This window comes from Pseudophryne corroboree, unplaced genomic scaffold, assembly GCF_028390025.1.
Source record: "Pseudophryne corroboree isolate aPseCor3 unplaced genomic scaffold, aPseCor3.hap2 scaffold_460, whole genome shotgun sequence".
In the NCBI taxonomy this organism is placed as follows: domain Eukaryota; kingdom Metazoa; phylum Chordata; class Amphibia; order Anura; family Myobatrachidae; genus Pseudophryne; species Pseudophryne corroboree.
Window position 1 is genome coordinate 345,041 of NW_026970076.1, and position 18,658 is coordinate 363,698.

An 18,658-nucleotide genomic window follows, 5' to 3' on the forward strand; every position below is an offset into this window, starting at 1 on the left:
TATTTAAGGGTGAAGATGTTTCTCACAAAATCGTTGCCCCAATGCATCATTGAAATTCAAGCTGGAAAGATGATTTTAATATATCACTTGTACATTTTGTATTGCTCTTCTGGTGACAATGTAGTTTGTTTTTGTCAATTACCCTTTTAATAATAGGGTAAAGAAAATTAAGTGGATTTTTTTAAAGAAAACTATACTGTCAATATACTATTAAAACAAATTAAAATGGTAAAAGTTATTGTACTTTAAGTAAAAATAAAAGAGCAAAAATATCAATCCCAGTTTTGATTACTTAAATTAACAAAAAAAATGCATATAGCAAAGGATAGTTTCAATCTGCCTACCTCTGGGTTATGGGCCCAGCATGCTTCCATTGCAGTACTCTGCTGCACATGTAAGTGCAAGAGATCCTGAAGCACTCACTCATCATGGGAAAGTACCAATGTGTTTCTTCGTTGGTTGATGGAAGAAACATCTTACAAAAACTCTCCAGATTATTGACTTTTTAAAGTTTTTCTAGGAAACGTTTTAGATGAATGCTTATTAGCCTTTGTCAGTATGTACTTTTGCAAAGTGTCTCTGTGGCGCAATCAGTTAGTGTGTACGGCTATAAACCAAAAGGTTGGTGGTTCAATCCCACCCAGGGATGTAATTGACCTTGTTATCAGATTTTGGTGATCTTTAAGTAGACAAGTCAAAATTTCAAACCCCCTCTTATGGTGTAGGGTACCTGGCCTTCTCTGATGTAATCAGAGTTAGATTTGATTCAGTGATTTTATAAAAACAGCTAGGTAGCACAATTTAGCAGTGGGTTGCAGAGAAAAAGAAATATGCTGGCAAAAAAATCCAATTGAGTGATTAAACAGCTCTTCATTTTCTGGCTTTATTTTTATGCTAACAAATTTGTTCTCTGAAAAGTGTCCACAAAGCCAAGTCTCTGATTAACACCTTTGTAGGGATGGTTTTTCACCTATTACTAAATTAAATTTGCTTCATTGGAAAGGCAGCAAGATGCATCCTCATTTCAATGTCTACTGAAATAATACGGGTTGACACCACGAAACATTAACGCCACTGCATCCTTGCTGCTTTCTCATGTGGAAGTCTGTTTAATGTGAAAACAAGGTGATATCTAATTAGCACACAGGTAAGGAATTAAGAAAATCTTTATTTAAGGGTGAAGATGTTGCTAACAAAATCGTTGCCCCAATGCATCATTGAAATTCAAGCTGGAAAGATGATTTTAATATATCACGTGTACATTTTGTATTGCTCTTCTGGTGACAATGTAGTTTGTTTTTGTCAATTACCATTTTAATAATAGGGTAAAGAAAATTAAGTGGATTTTTGAAAGAAAACAATACTGTCAATATACTATTAAAACAAATTAAAATGGTAAAAGTTATTGTACTTTAAGTAAAAATAAAAGAACCAAAATATCAATCCCAGTTTTGGATTACTTTAATTAACAAAAAAAAATGCATATAGCAGAGGATAGTTTCAATCTGCCTACCTCTGGGTTATGGGCCCAGCATGCTTCCATTGCAGTACTCTGCTGCACATGTAAGTGCAAGAGAACCTGAAGCACTCACTCATCATGGAAAAGTACCAATGTGTTTCTTCGTTGGTTGATGGAAGAAACATCTTACAAAAACTCTCCAGATTATTGACTTTTTAAAGTTTTTCTAGGAAACGTTCTAGATAAATGCTTATTAGCCTTTGTCAGTATGTACTTTTTGCAAAGTGTCTCTGTGGCGCAATCGGTTAGTGTGTTCGGCTATTAACCAAAAGGTTGGTGGTTCAATCCCACCCAGGGACGTAATTGACCTTGTGATCAGATTTTCCAGCGTGTTTTGTTTGCGCCTTTGCAAATGTCTTACATCGACAAACTTATTTAGTACTATTTTGCAAATAGGGTTAAATTGTTGCAACATTGTGTTCCCTAATTGCTTGATTTTTTAAATGCAACAATTGATAAAGACACCTGATAACTGCTCTGTGGAGTCTTATTTTGCGTCTACTTCTTATCTACATTTAATTCCCTACCTCTAATCAAGGCATTTTTAAATGCTGGGGTCTGCCAGGACGTGAGGCCTACCTAGACTTTAGATCTGAATTTGAATGTACTTGTGAACTAACTTAATTTCCTACTTCTAAATTCATTCCTAAATTCACTACTTACATGAATCCTGTAGTTGGGCATTTTGGGACTTCGATTGTGGGCATTGTTTTGTGTCCAGACCAGCAGCAGGTGGTGTGCATTTGCTGGAAAGGCATCGAAGACCTCCGATATGCTGCATCTCCTGATGTGTGTCTACCTCAAGTGACTGTCAGCAAATGCCTGCTAGATACCCCATTCCAAGCTGATTGTGACATCACGGAACATGCATCATAGAACAGGCATGCTAGAACATGGGTCTTCAACCTGCGACCCTCCAGCTGCTGTGGAACTACACATCCCAGCATGCCCTGCCTCAGTTTTAGCATACCTTAATAGCAAAACTGTGGCAGGGCATGCTGGGATGTGTAGTTTCACAGCAGCTGGAGGGCCACAGGATGAAGACCCATGTGCTAGAGCCAAGCCGCAGGTACATTGAATGCTAGCAAGCTGAATGTTTAAATCCTTTTTGTTCCGCAGCATTCCAATGCGGAAGATTCCATGGAACCAGAGATTATTCCATTGAGAAGGACATGCTGCCTGGATGACTGCACTGTGCAAATTAAGTCACGGAGCCAGTTGGCTTGTGGGTGGCTCTGGTGACTGGGTGGTTGGGTGGGCGGTGTGTCGGAGGTGGAGCACATGCAAATGAATGTGTATCATCCAGCTAGTGAGAGTGAAAACTCATGCAGGAGTGTGCCTGCTTGTCAGTGGGTTATGCACCTTGCCAGACGTCAAATCTACATGGAGCAGCTGGAGGGGACAAGAGCAGGTTTGCAAAATATAGATAGAAGAGCATATATGCTGGCACATTCTCCATGATTGTGTCAGCTTATGTTTTGGTGCACTGCACTTTCCTCCACTAAGTTTTAGCTATTTTGGTTAAACGCAAGTGTAGTTGCTTCTCGCCCTTTTGGCTGTGATCTTGTATCGTGGTTGAAGAGTCTGCTGGAGGGATTGTTTTCTTCATTGGCGAGAGACTGAAGATATTCCAGGATGGAAGGCTTGGGAACACTATCCGTTTTTAAGTTGTGGAAGAGTTGAAAGACCGGATTGGACTACATTCTATAGTAAAGGATATCTTTGTATTTATTGATCCTCCCTTTATATGTGTCTGTCTTTCAATAAAGCTTCGGGCTTGTGATTCCCTCACCCTCTTACACTCCACACCCATAGCCTTATTAACTGTTGTATTATTGTATTCCATTGAGAAGGACATGCTGCCTGGATGACTACACTGTGCAAATTAAATCACGGAGCCAGTTGGCTTGTGGGTGGCTCTGGTCACTGGGTGGTTGGGTGGGTGGTGTGTCGGAGGTGGAGCACATGCAAATGATTGTGTATCATCCAGCTAGTGAGAGAGAAAACTCATGCAGGAGTGTGCCTGCTTGTCAGTGGGTTATGCACCTTTCCAGACGTCAAATCTACATGGAGCAGCTGGAGAGGACAAGAGCAGGTTTGCAAAATATAGACAGAAGAGCTCTCCAGCCTAGTTTGCTGTCTGTTTCCACTTCTCTTTTCTTGAGCCGCTCCCTTCTATGCCCTTGCGCACTATCCTGACTTCTCCCATCTGCTTACATTGTGCCTTCCAACGCACAATGCGAACTACAGGTAGTGCTGCAGGGCCCACACCCTTTTACTTGCCATACAGAGCAGCTCTGGAGCTGTTACAGTGCCCAGCTTCTGCAAGAAATCAGCTTGAATGCTTCAGGGGCTGGGGCATAGCCAACATGAGCCCCACACCGAAGGAGGGTGGAGGTGTTTAATGCGAACTAGGGGTCATCCAAGCGCCACAAAAGGCCGCCATGCCCTGCATGCCCCTTTTCTCTTTTCATATGCAGACGAGGGTTGAAGCCAACTTTGACCCACTGCTTGGATGACATCACCATATGCAAATCCATCTGCTGCAGGCCTTCCCCCAGGAATGCTTGCACTAGTTGTTGCATTTGGTTTGTTGTTTGGGGGTGCTTCAGTATTAGGCAGCCTTCTGCCCTCCCATGTTCATCTGAAAATATGTGTTCTCCCTGCAGTTGTTGTCCCCAGATGAGAGTTCCCTTGTGCTGCCTCAGTTGAATCTTCTTTACTTGACAGAGATGTGCCTGAGCAGCGGCCCTCCCTAGCCCTATCCCAAATCATACTTATTTTGCATAGGAGATATCATGGTAATGAAGACTGTTATCCCAGGGTGAGGTTCATTCATTGCATTCTGGGTATGCTGACCCCTGTGATTTCCCCAAATGTGGGAAACTCGACTTCATTATTTGTGGTAGTGGGGGACTGTGTTTGTGCTTTCCTCTGGTCAGCTCTGGTAAAAGTCAGATTTATTTGTCTCAGATCTTCCTCTAGCCTTGTTCTTCTTTCGAGAGTTCCCTTGTGCTGACTCAGTTGGATCTCCTTCACTTGACAGGGAAGTGCCCGAGCAGCGACCCTACCCAGCTCTAGCCCAACTCCTACTTACCTGCCAGGTGAGATACTATGATCATGAAGGTGCTTCTCCCAGGGCAAGGCTCACCCATTGCACTCTGGGTGTGCTGCTCTTGCGATTTCCCCAAATGTGGGAAACTTGACTGCATAATTTGTGTTTCCCCTGGTCGGCTCTCGTATAATTCAGATCTCTTTGTCTCAGGTCTCTCTCCAGCCTAGTTTGCTGTCTGTTTCCACTTCTCTTTTCTTGAGCCGCTCCCTTCTATGCCCTTGTGCACTATCCCAGGATAATTATTGTAGCTGGTCTGCGGGTAACAGCTCTCAGATCCACTTCTAGAAAAAATGCAACAATGTAATTTGAGTGACAAACTGCAGAGATGAACCCTTTCTGTGACTGCTGCACAGGGATCACACAAACTCTATTCATAGGGCTGACTTCACTTAGGGGAGATGTTCTCGCCCCGCAAAGAAGTGCGAGTATATACCGCACTTACGGTACCATTGGATTTACAGATATTTTCTTGCAATACACTATGGGGGTCATTCTGAGTTGATTGCTCGCTAGCAGTTTTTAGCAGCCTTAAAACGGTGGAGTTAACATATCTCACGTGGAAGGTGGTCATGTTATTAGCCTTGGCTTCGGCTAGGCGAGTGTCGGAATTAGCGGCTTTGTCACATAAAAGCCCATATTTGGTGTTCCATGTGGATAGAGCGGAATTGCGGACCCATCCTCAATTCCTACCAAAAGTGGTCTCATCTTTTCATATGAACCAACCTATTGTGGTGCCTTTGGCTACGCGTGACTTGGAGGATTCCGAGTTACTTGATGTGGTCAGGGCTTTGAAAATTTACGTGGCCAGGACGGCTAGAGTCAGGAAAACTGAAGCGCTGTTTGTCCTGTATGCAACCAACAAGATTGGTGCCCCTGCTTCAAAGCAGGCTATTGCTCGCTGGATTTGTAACACGATTCAGCAAGCGCATTCTATGGCTGGATTGCAGTTACCGAAATCGGTCTAGGCCCATTCCACGAGGAAAGTGGGCTCTTCTTGGGCGGCTGCCCGAGGGGTCTCGGTACTACAGCTGTGTCAAGCTGCTACTTGGTCAGGTTCAAACACCTTTTCAAAATACTATAAGTTTGATACCCTGGCTGAGGAGGAACTCATGTTTGCTCAATCGGTGCTGCAGAGTCATCCGCACTCTCCCGCCCGTTTTGGAGCTTTGGTATAATCCCCATGTTCCTTACGGAGTCCCCAGCATCCTCTAGGACGTTAGAGAAAATAAGATTTTAAACCTACCGGTAAATCTTTTTCTCGTAGTCCGTAGAGGATGCTGGGCGCCCGTCCCAACTGCGGACTACTTCTGCAATACTTGTATATAGTTATTGCTTCAATAAGGGTTATGTTATAGTTGCATCGATCCTGCACTGATGCTGCAGTATGTTGTTTTTTCGACTTATAACTGGGTAGTTTATCACAAGTTATACGGTGTGATTGGTGTGGCTGGTATGAATCTTGCCCTGGATTAACAAAATCCTTTCCTCATACTGTCAGTCTCCTCTGGGCACAGTTTCTCTAACTGTGGCATAGAGGCGCATAGAGGGAGGAGCCAGTGCACACCCAGAACTAAAGTCTTTCTTAAAGTGCCCATGTCTCCTGCGGAGCCCGTCTATCCCCATGGTCCTTACGGAGTCCCCAGCACCCTCTACGGACTACGAGAAAAAGATTTACCGTAGGTTTAAAATCTTATTTTCTACTTTATTCTTTTCTATCCTAGTTTATTACGACCAACTCTCATCCAAGGAGTTTGATATTCTACTACCTGCATGCAATTTAAATTGCTTAAATTGTTTATATGGTTGATTTGTCCTTCACAACCCATAATCTGCAACTTGGATGTACTTGTGTCATTGAAAATCTTATAATAAAAATGTTTATATATTGAAAAAAAAAGTTATAAGACATATGCATTCAATATTTGAAGAAACAAAATAAAATAAAGTTATGTATTGGGTTTCACTAACAAGCACATTGGAAGACTTGACTACTGTTAAAAGACATGTATTACATGGTATAGAGCCACAAACCACAATGTAGTAAAATAAAAACAAACTTACATGTGTATCAAACCTATGTGAGGCTTACATTGATAGTGCAAGATCAACACTCTATCAACTGTGCAAACTAGACTGCACATAAATGCCATAAAATTTATCTGAGATTTTAGTAAATAAGGCCCGTTGCTGTCCGGGTCACACAGCCGTCACGCCCCGCCCCCATACGGTCCGGTCATGTCTGCGTTGTCCTGACTGTGCCCCCAAAATGGCGGCACAACGCCGCTGGCCCGACTCCTCCTGTCCAGTGACCGCCTCTGCCTGTCAATCAGGCAGAGGCGCTCACAGGGCAGAGATGCTGATCGCATCCTGGCATGTGCCGGTGCACTGTGGCACCAGCACACACGCACTTCAGACCTGATCTCCTGTTGTGTGAATATGCACAGCAGGGATCAGGTCTTAATTAGGCCCTATATACAGCTGTCAGTGAAGCAGTAATGTGCTGATGTCAGTGAAGCAGTGATGTGCTGCTGTCAGCGAGGCAGTGATGTGCTGCTGTCAGCGAGGCAGGGATGTGCTGCTATAAGTGAGGCAGGGATGTGCTGCCGTCAATGAGGCAGGGATGTGCTGCCGTCAATGTTGCAGGGATGTGTTGCTGTCAACGTTGCAGGGATGTGCTGCTGTCAGTGAAGCAGGAATGTGCTGCTGCAGTGAGGCAGAGATATGCTGCCCACTATCTCCCTATCACCCCTGCCTGAGTCACACACTTTCCCTGTCACCCCTGCCTCAGTTACCCACTATCTCCCAGTCACCGCTGCCTCAGTCAACCACTATACCTGCGACCCCTGCCTCAGTCACCCACTATCCCTGTCACCCCTGCCTCAGTCACCCACTGTCACCCTATCACCCCTGCTTCAGTCACCCACTATCCCTGTCAACCCTGCCTCAGTCTCTTACTGTCCCTGTCACCCCTGCCACAGTCATCCACTATCTCCCTATCATCCCTGCCTTATTCATTTATTATCCCTGTCACCCACTTTCTTCCCATACTTACCCAACCCCTTCCTATCACCCCTCCCTCAGTAACCCACTATCTCCCTGTCACCCCTGCCTCAGTCAACCACTATCACTGTCACCCCTGCATCAGTCACCCACTATCTCCCAGTCACCCCGGCTTCAGTCACCCACTATCTCCCACTCATACATGCTTCAGTCACCCACTATCTCCCAGTCATCCCTGCCTCAGTCACCTACTGACACCAGTGCAGATATTTCTGCTGCAGCCTCTCCACTCTCCAGCGTGAACGTCCTGACGACTGAGGAAATCCGCTTCCCAGTTGAGGACTCCGGGAATGAACACTGCCGATATTGCTGGCAGATGACGTTCTACCCAACTGAGGATTTTTGATACTTCCAGCTTTGCCATGCAGTTTCGAGTGCCGACTTGATGATTTGTGTACACTACCGTGGTGGCGTTGTCCGATTGTACTTGAACAGGCCTGTTCTGTACTAGAGGCAGGGCCAGTATCAATGAATTGAACACTGCCCACAATTCCAGAATGTTTATCGGGAGGAGAGATTCCTCCCTGGTCCACCGATGGTGAAGGGTCGTCATCACGGCCATGACCTTGGTGAATTTCTGAGGTGCCGTGGCCAAACCAGAAGGCAGGACCTGAAATCCAAAAACTAACCAGGCACAACACTGCTTAGCTTCCAACATCAGATGAGATTGGACATATCCAGTGTGATGCGGCTGTAGATGATTTTTGCTGTTTCTAACTTCTACATCAATGAATAAGTTTCAAAATAGAATGCATCAAGAGAACGGTGTTGGTAGTATAAAACTACCTACAGCACCTGGTATTCCTAGGTGGTCTCACATCCAAGAACAAACCAGGCCTAAGATCAGGTGATATTGGGCATATACAGTGTGGTGTGGCTGTAGATGAGCTTAGTGGTTTCTGTTAGAGTTCTTCTACTTCTAACTACTAGTACATAAATGAATAAGCGGCCGATTTATTAAACCCGGTGAAATTATAATTTGCATGGTGATAAAGTACCAGCCAATCAGCTCCTAATTGCCATGTCACAGGCTGGGTTTGAAAAATGACAGTTAGGAGCTGACTGGCTGGTACTTTATCACCTTGCACTTTATCAGTTCACCAGGCTTAATAGATCTGCCCCAATGTTTCAAAATGGAATGCATCAAGAGAACGGTGTTGGTATTGTAAAAATACACACAGCTCCTGGTATTTCCTGGTGGTCTCCCATCCAAGTACTAAAACCAGGACCAATACTGCTCAGCTTCCATGATCAGGAGAGATTGGGCAAATCCAGTGTGCTGTGGCTGTAGATGAGCTGGTGGTTTCTGTTAGAGCTTTTCTACTTCTAACTTCTGGTACATAAAAGAATACGTGTAAAAATTAAATGTACCAAGAAAAGGGTGTTGGTAGTTTAAAAACACCTAAAGAATCTGATAATACATGGATGGGAGACTGCTTGGTAGTAACAAAGTCCAATACTGCTTTGCTTCAAAGATCAAATGAGATTGGGCATATCCAGTGTGGTGTGGCTTTAGATAAGCTTTGTGGTTTCTGTTAGAGCTCTTCTACTTCTAACTACTGGTACATGGGCCCTCATTCCGAGTTGAACGCTCGGTAATTTTCATCGCATCGCAGTGAAATTCCGCTTAGTACGCATGCGCAATATTCGCACTGCGACTGCGCCAAGTAATTTAACAATGAAGATAGTATTTTTACTCACGGCTTTTTCTTCGCTCCGGCGATCGTAGTGTGATTGACAGGAAATGGGTGTTACTGGGCGGAAACACAGCGTTTTATGGGCGTGTGGATCAAAACGCTACCATTTCCGGAAAAAACGCAGGAGTGGCCGGAGAAACGGGGGAGTGTCTGGGCGAACGCTGGGTGTGTTTGTGACGTCAAACCAGGAACGACAAGCACTGAACTGATCGCAGATGCCGAGTAAGTCTGAAGCTACTCTGAAACTGCTAAGTAGTTTGTAATCGCAATATTGCGAATACATCGTTCGCAATTTTAAGAAGCTAAGATTCACTCCCAGTAGGCGGCGGCTTAGCGTGTGTAACTCTGCTAAAATCGCCTTGCGAGCGATCAACTCGGAATGAGGGCCATTAATGAATATGTATAAGGTTGTAGTTTATCCAATATGCCTTTACTACCTTACCTTACCTCCCCCCCCCTCCCCTCCCCTCCTTATTACTTCCTTTGTTCTCTCCTCCTCGTGTGTGCGTTATTTGTTTTCTCATACGTCCTAGAGGATGCTGGGATCACATTAAGAACCATGGGGTATAGACGGGATCCGCAGGAGACATGGGCACTTTAAGACTTTCAAAGGGTGTGAACTGTCTCCTCCCTCTATGCCCCTCCTCCAGACTCCAGTTTTAGAATTGTGCCCAGTGAGACTGGATGCACTACAGGGGAGCTCTACTGAGTTTCTCTGAAAAGACTTATGTTAGTTTTTCTTATTTTCAGGGAGGCTGCTGGCAACAGTCTCCCTGCTTCGTGGGACTTAGGGGAGAGAAGTATGACCAACTTCTAGTGAGTTCAATGGCTCTACTTCTGGCTGACAGGACACCATTAGCTCCTGAGGGTGCTGATCGCTGGGTACGCCTAGATGCCCACTCCCGTAGCCTGCCGTCACCCCCTTACAGAGCCAGAAGTCAGAAGACAGGCGAGTAGCAGAAGAACAGATGGCATTCTGAGGTACCACGCAGCGAGCGGAATGCTGTGCGCCATGCTCCCACACAAACACAGGCACTGCAGGGTGCAGGGCGTGGGGGGGGGCACCCTGGGCAGCATAAATTCCTCACAAAAGGCTGGCAAAAGTGGACATTAGTACCTGAGCACTGTCCTTACCCCACCAGCGTAATTAATTATTTGTTTCTGAGCGGGACAGAAGCGTGCCATTACAGCGGCGGGGCTTCTTCCTCACCTCACCAGCACATCTATAGAGCGTTACAAGTCTATCACTATAGAGTTTATTATTTCCCAGACTGTGTACTTTTGACGCTGGGTTGTGAGCTGAAAAATCCCATTTGTCCCTCTGACAGATTTACTGTAGGTCTATCCCCCATAAGCCTATGTGTCTGTGGGTACTTGGTACATGTGTGTCAACATGTCGGTGGCTGAATGTTTTTCCCAAGAGGAAACTATATTAGGAATGCAGACATATGATGGTGGCCCTGTTGGCACCACCAATAACTGACTGGGTGAAAGTTTCAGTAATATCAGAGTGAGGTTGGATAAATCTGTGTCCCAGACACAGACGTAGAGAAAAGATGTGATGTTCATGGCTATGCTTCTTTTCCCTCAGGCCCAGCAAAAATGTTATTTTGCCCAGTTACTACACACTGATACTGACTCGGATACTGATTCCTATGTCGACCATAATATTTCCTGATTAGATCCAATATTGGCAAGGAGCATTCAGTACATGATTGTGGATATTAAGGACATATTAACATCACCGAGGACCCTGCTGTTCCTGACAAAGGGGTCTATATGTATGTATATATAGATATATAATGAAAGCTGATGTAACGTTCCTCCATCTCTGTTTGAGAAAGTCTGGGCCAGCTCGACAAGATGGTTTCAAATCCCCAAAAGGTTTCCGGTTGTTTATTCATTTCCTGCCGCGGACAGAATAAAGTGGGAGTCACCCCCTGTTCTGCACGGGGCCCTGTCACAAATCCAGCGGATCGTATGCAGGAAGCTACATTATTTCTAGTTATGTAACCACGGGTACATTACTTAGACCTGCCATTACATGCGCATGGGTGAGTAGTAGTATTCAAGAATTGGTCGAATACCTTGTCATCCGATATAGATATCCTGGAGACATGGGATGCTCCTTACGTTGGATCATATCAAGGACACTGCAGCATACTTACGACTGCAAGGGATATAGGACTCTTGAGTTCACGGGCCAATTTCATGGCAGTCTCGGATAGGAGGGCATTGTGGATTCACCAAGGGAATGCTGATGCTGACTCCAAGAAGAAAGGGAGTCTCTTCCCTATGAAGGTGAAGCCTTGTTTGGCGACGGCCTAGTTAATTTGATCTCGGCAGCTCCCGCAGGTAAGTCAACCTTCTTGCCCTATGTTCCCTCTCAACGGATGAAGACGCATCATTATCTAACGCAGTCATTTTGGCCCAATAGATATGCAAGAAGTTAAGATTCTCCTTTCTTTGCAGGTAGAGGAAGGAGAAGAGGGAAGAGGTCTGTAGCCTCTTCAAGATCGCAGGAGCAGAGATCGTCCTCTGCTTCTGCCAAATCCACTGCATGACGCTGGGGCTCTCTTGCAGGAGCCCGCACCAGTGGGGGCACGTCTAAAACACTTCAGTCAGTTCTGGATTAATTTGGACCTGGACTCGTGGGTTTTACAAATAGTGTCCCAAGGGTACAAACTGGGGTTTCAAGACGTTCCCCCTCACCGATTGTTCAAATCGGCCTTAGTCAGCAGGGAGAAGGCTTTTATTCAAGCCTCTTCGCGGTCCCGAAGCCGGACGGCTCAGTCAGACCAATCTGAAATCTGAAATCCCTCAATTTCTACCTAAAGAAATTCAATTTCAAGATGGAATCTCTCAGGGTAGGGATCTCCAGTCCGGAGGAAGGAGATTTCATGGTTTTGGTAAACATAAGGATGCCTACTTACATGTTCCCGTTTAGCCACTGCATCAAGCTACCTGAGGTTTGCAATTCAGGATTGTCATTACCAATTTCAGACGTTGCCGTTTGGTCTGTCCACGGCTCCGAGGATTTTCACCAGGGTGATGGCGGAAATGATGGTTCTCCTTCGCAAGCAAGGAGTCACATTTATCCCGTACTTGGATGATCTCTTGATAAAGGCGAGATCCAGGGACCAGTTGTTGCAAAACATTGCACTCTCCCTGACAGTTCTTCAACAACATGGTTGGCTCCTAAACTTGCCAAAATCGCAGTTGGTCCCAATGACGCGGTTGTTGTTTTTGGGAGTGATACTGGACACAGAAGAGGTTTTCTTCCAGTGGAAAGGCTATGGAGATCCAGAGTCTGGTCAAACAAATTCTGAAACCAGCAAGAGTGTTAATCCATCAATGCATTCGGTTGCTGGGGAAGATGGTTGCGGCCTACGAGGCCATTCAGTTTGGCAGGTTCCATGCTAGAGTGTTCCAGTGGGACCTGTTGGACAAGTGGTCCGGATCCCACCTACACATGCACCGGAGGATAATCCTGTCTTCCAAGACCAGAATATCACTCCATTGGCGGCTGCACAGTTCTCACCTCCTAGAGGGGCGATGGTTCGGGATCCAGGACTGGATCCTAGGGACCACGGATGCAACCCTCCGAGGCTGGGGAGCAGTCACAAAGGGGGAAAACATCCAAGGAAGAATGTCAAGTCGGGAAAGTTGTCTTCACATAAATGTTCTGGAGTTAAGGGCCATTTAACAACTGCAGACACAGTACGCACTGGGACGGGTGCCCAGCATCTTCTACGGACTAAGAGAAAAGGATTTACCGGTAGGTATTAAAATCCTATTTTCTCTAACGTCCTAGAGGATGCTGGGGACTCCGTAAGGACCATGGGGATAGACGGGCTCCGCAGGAGACATGGGCACTTTAAGAAAGACTTTAGTTCTGGGTGTGCAGTGGCTCCTCCCTCTATGCCCCTTCTCCATACCTCAGTTTGATACTGTGCCCAGTGGAAACTGGGTGCTTTTCAGGAGCTCTCCTGAGCTTTCTGACAGAAAGTATTTTGTTAGGTTTTTAATTTTCAGGGAGCACTGCTGGCAACAGACACCCTGCATCAAGGGACTGAGGGGAGAGAAGCAGCCCTACTCTCTGAGTTGCAAGGTCCTGCTTCTTAGGCTACTGGACACCATTAGCTCCAGAGGGATTGGTACGCAGGATCTCACCCTCGCCGTCCGTCCCAGAGCCGCGCCGCCGTCCCCCTCGCAGAGCCGGAAGATAGAAGCCGGGTGAGTATGAGAAGAAAAGAAAGACTTCAGCGGCGGCAGAAGATTTCATGATCTTCACTGAAGTAACGCACAGCACTGCAGCTGTGCGCCATTGCTCCCATACACCTCATATACTCTGGTCACTGTAAGGGTGCAGGGCGCAGGGGGGGCGCCCTGGGCAGCAATATAAACCTCTTTTTGCCAAAAATATAACAAATATACAGCTGGGCACTGTATATATGTATGAGCCCCCGCCAATTTTACAGTTTAAGCGGGACAGAAGCCCGCCGCCGAGGGGGCGGGGCTTCTCCCTCAGTACTTACCAGCGCCATTTTTTCTCCACAGTACCGCTGAGGAAGCTCCCCAGACTCTCCCCTGCTGAAACCACGGTAGACAAGAGGGTTGAAAAGAGGGGGGGGGGGCACATAATTCGGCGCAAATTACATACAGCAGCACCACTGAGCAAACATTAAGTTACTGTGTTATTCCTGGGTTATATAGCGCTGGGGTGTGTGCTCATGTGCTGGCATACTCTCTCTCTCTGTCTCTCCAAAGGGCCTTGTGGGGAAACTGTCTTCAGAAAAAGCATTCCCTGTGTGTGTGGTGTGTCGGTACACGTGTGTCGACATGTCTGAGGAAGAAGGCTATATTAGATAGGAGCGGGAGCAAATTAATGTGGTGTCTCCGCCGACAGCTGATTGGATGGATATGTGGAATGTTTTAAATGCTAGTGTAAACTAGTGATGAGCGGGTTCGGTTTCTCGGAATCCGAACCCGCCGAACTTCAGCTTTTTTTACACGGGGCCGAGCAGGCTCGGATCCTCCCGCCTTGCTCGGTTAACCCGAGCGCGCCCGAACGTCATCATCCCGCTGTCGGATTCTCGCGAGCCTCGGATTCTATCGCGAGACTCGGATTCTATATAAGGAGCCGCACGTCGCCGCCATTTTCACACGTGCATTGAGATTGATAGGGAGAGGACGTGGCTGGCGTCCTCTCCGTTTATAGAGAAGAGAGTAGAGAGTTAGAGACACTATTTAGTATTTACTAATTTTGGGGAGCATATTAGGACTGGAGTACTACTACTTGCTGATAGTGTGACCAGTGACCATTGACCACCAGTTTAATTAATCCGTTCTCTGCCTGAAAAAAAACGATACACAGTGTGACACAGTCACATACCATATCTGTGCTCAGCCTCAGTGTGCTGCATCATCATATGTAATACAGGTTGAGTATCCCTTATCCAAAATGCTTGGGACCAGAGGTATTTTGGATATCGGATTTTTCCGTATTTTGGAATAATTAGATACCATAATGAGATATCATGGTGATGGGACCTAAATCTAAGCACAGAATGCATTTATGTATCATATACACCTTATACAAACAGCCTGAAGGTAATTTTAGCCAATATTTTTTATAACTTTGTGCATTAAACAAAGTGTGTGTACATACACACAATTCATTTATGTTTCATATACACCTTATATACACAGCCTGAAGGTCATTTAATACAATATTATTAATAACTTTGTGTATTAAACAAAGTTTGTGTACATTGAGCCATCAAAAAACAAAGATTTCACTATCTCAGTCTCACTCAAAAAAGTCCGTATTTCGGAATATTCCGTATTTCGGAATATATGGATATGGGATACTCAACCTGTACTGTATATCTGACTGTGCTGAGTGCTCACTGCTCACACAGCTTAATTGTGGGGGAGACTGGGGAGCAGTTAGAGCAGGAGTACATAAATAATATATTTTAAGTACAGTGCACACTTTTGCTGCCAGAGTGCCACACTGCCAGTGTGACTGACCAGTGACCACACTGACCACCAGTATATTGTGATTGCCTGCTTAGGACGGAGTACTACTTGCTGATAGTGTGACCAGTGACCAGTGACCACCACCAGTTTAATTAATCCGTTCTCTGCCTGAAAAAAAACGATACACAGTGTGACACAGTCACATACCATATCTGTGCTCAGCCCAGTGTGCTGCATCATATGTAATACTGTATATCATTATCTGACTGTGCTGAGTGCTCACTGCTCACACAGCTTAATTGTGGGGGAGACTGGCGAGAAGTTATAGCAGGAGTACATATTTTAAGTACAGTGCACACTTTTGCTGCCAGAGTGCCACTGCCAGTGTGACTGACCAGTGACCACTGACCACCAGTATATTGTGATTGTCTGCTGACCACCAGTATATTGTGATTGTCTGCCTGAAAAAGTTAAACACTCGTCGTGTGGTGTTTTTATAAACGCATTCTGCAGACAGTGTCCAGCAGGTCCGTCATTACATAATATATACCTGTCCGGCTGCAGTACTAGTGTGATATATATATATATATATATTAATTTTATCTCATTATCATCCAGTCTATATTAGCAGCAGACACAGTACGGTAGTCCACGGCTGTAGCTACCTCTGTGTCGGCAGTCGCTCGTCCATCCATAATTGTATACCACCTACCCGTGGTTTTTTTTTTTCTATCTTCTTGATACTAGTAGCTTACTTTAGGAGTCTGCAGTGCTGACAGACAGTGTCCAGCAGGTCCGTCATTACATAATATATACCTGTCCGGCTGCAGTACTAGTGTGATATATATATATATATATTTTAATTTTATCTCATTATCATCCAGTCTATATTAGCAGCAGACACAGTACGGTAGTCCACGGCTGTAGCTACCTCTGTGTCGGCAGTCGCTCGTCCATCCATAATTGTATACCACCTACCCGTGGTTTTTTTTTTTCCTATCTTCTTGATACTAGTAGCTTACTTTAGGAGTCTGCAGTGCTGACAGACAGTGTCCAGCAGGTCCGTCATTACATAATATATACCTGTCCGGCTGCAGTACTAGTCTGATATATATATATATATATTTTAATTTTATCTCATTATCATCCAGTCTATATTAGCAGCAGACACAGTACGGTAGTCCACGGCTGTAGCTACCTCTGTGTCGGCAGTCGCTCGTCATCCATAAGTATACTAGTATCCATCCATCTCCATTGTTTACCTGAGGTGCCTTTTAGTTGTGCCTATTAAAATATGGAGAACAAAAATGTTGAGGTTCCAAAAATAGGGAAAGATCAAGATCGACTTCCACCTCGTGCTGAAGCTGCTGCCACTAGTCATGGCCGAGACGATGAAATTCCATCGACGTCGTCTGCCAAGGCCGATGCCCAATGTCATAGTACAGAGCATGTAAAATCCAAAACACCAAATATCAGTAAAAAAAGGACTCAAAAATCTAAAATAAAATTGTCGGAGGAGAAGCGTAAACTTGCCAATATGCCATTTACCACACGGAGTGGCAAGGAACGGCTGAGGCCCTGGCCTATGTTCATGGCTAGTGGTTCAGCTTCACATGAGGATGGAAGCACTCAGCCTCTCGCTAGAAAAATTAAAAGACTCAAGCTGGCAAAAGCACAGCAAAGAACTGTGCGTTCTTCGAAATCCCAAATCCACAAGGAGAGTCCAATTGTGTCGGTTGCGATGCCTGACCTTCCCAACACTGGACGTGAAGAGCATGTGCCTTCCACCATTTGCACGCCCCCTGCAAGTGCTGGAAGGAGCACCCGCAGTCCAGTTCCTGATAGTCAGATTGAAGATGTCAGTGTTGAAGTACACCAGGATGAGGAGGATATGGGTGTTGCTGGCGCTGGGGAGGAAATTGACAAGGAGGATTCTGATGGTGAGGTGGTTTGTTTAAGTCAGGCACCAGGGGAGACACCTGTTGTCCGTGGGAGGAATATGGCCATTGACATGCCTGGTGAAAATACCCAAAAAATCAGCTCTTCGGTGTGGAAGTATTTCAACAGAAATGCGGACAACATTTGTCAAGCCGTGTGTTGCCTTTGTCAAGCTGTAATAAGTAGGGGTAAGGACGTTAACCACCTCGGAACATCCTCCCTTATACGTCACCTGCAGCGCATTCATAATAAGTCAGTGACAAGTTCAAAAACTTTGGGCGACAGCGGAAGCAGTCCACTGACCAGTAAATCCCTTCCTCTTGTAACCAAGCTCACGCAAACCACCCCACCAACTCCCTCAGTGTCAATTTCCTCCTTCCCCAGGAATGCCAATAGTCCTGCAGGCCATGTCACTGGCAATTCTGACGAGTCCTCTCCTGCCTGGGATTCCTCCGATGCATCCTTGCGTGTAACGCCTACTGCTGCTGGCGCTGCTGTTGTTGCTGCTGGGAGTCGATGGTCATCCCAGAGGGGAAGTCGTAAGACCACTTTTACTACTTCCACCAAGCAATTGACTGTCCAACAGTCCTTTGCGAGGAAGATGAAATATCACAGCAGTCATCCTGCTGCAAAGCGGATAACTGAGGCCTTGGCATCCTGGGTGGTGAGAAACGTGGTTCCGGTATCCATCATTACTGCAGAGCCAACTAGAGACTTGTTGGAGGTACTGTGTCCCCGGTACCAAATACCATCTAGGTTCCATTTCTCTAGGCAGGCGATACCGAAAATGTACACAGACCTCAGAAAAAGAGTCACCAGTGTCCTAAAAAATGCAGCTGTACCCAATGTCCACTTAACCACGGACATGTGGACAAGTGGAGCAGGGCAGGGTCAGGACTATATGACTGTGACAGCCCACTGGGTAGATGTATGGACTCCCGCCGCAAGAACAGCAGCGGCGGCACCAGTAGCAGCATCTCGCAAACGCCAACTCTTTCCTAGGCAGGCTACGCTTTGTATCACCGGTTTCCAGAATACGCACACAGCTGAAAACCTCTTACGGCAACTGAGGAAGATCATCGCGGAATGGCTTACCCCAATTGGACTCTCCTGTGGATTTTTGGCATCGGACAACGCCAGCAATATTGCGTGTGCATTAAATCTGGGCAAATTCCAGCACGTCCCATGTTTTGCACATACCTTGAATTTGGTGGTGCAGAATTATTTAAAAAACGACAGGGGCGTGCAAGAGATGCTGTCGGTGGCCAGAAGAATTGCGGGACACTTTCGGCGTACAGGCACCACGTACAGAAGACTGGAGCACCACCAAAAACGCCTGAACCT

The 18,658-nt window shown here is 45.8% G+C and overlaps 2 non-coding genes across 2 annotated transcripts; both read left to right on the top strand.

Annotated features, from left to right (window-relative positions):
- The first annotated feature begins 4,292 nt into the window (after positions 1-4,292).
- LOC135027144 (U1 spliceosomal RNA) lies at positions 4,293-4,456 on the top strand. Its single transcript, XR_010223659.1, has one exon. It is a non-coding gene; the product is annotated as a U1 spliceosomal RNA (small nuclear RNA).
- Positions 4,457-4,608: 152 nt separating this feature from the next.
- LOC135027151 (U1 spliceosomal RNA) lies at positions 4,609-4,771 on the top strand. The gene has a single exon (XR_010223665.1). It is a non-coding gene; the product is annotated as a U1 spliceosomal RNA (small nuclear RNA).
- The last annotated feature ends 13,887 nt before the right edge of the window (positions 4,772-18,658 follow it).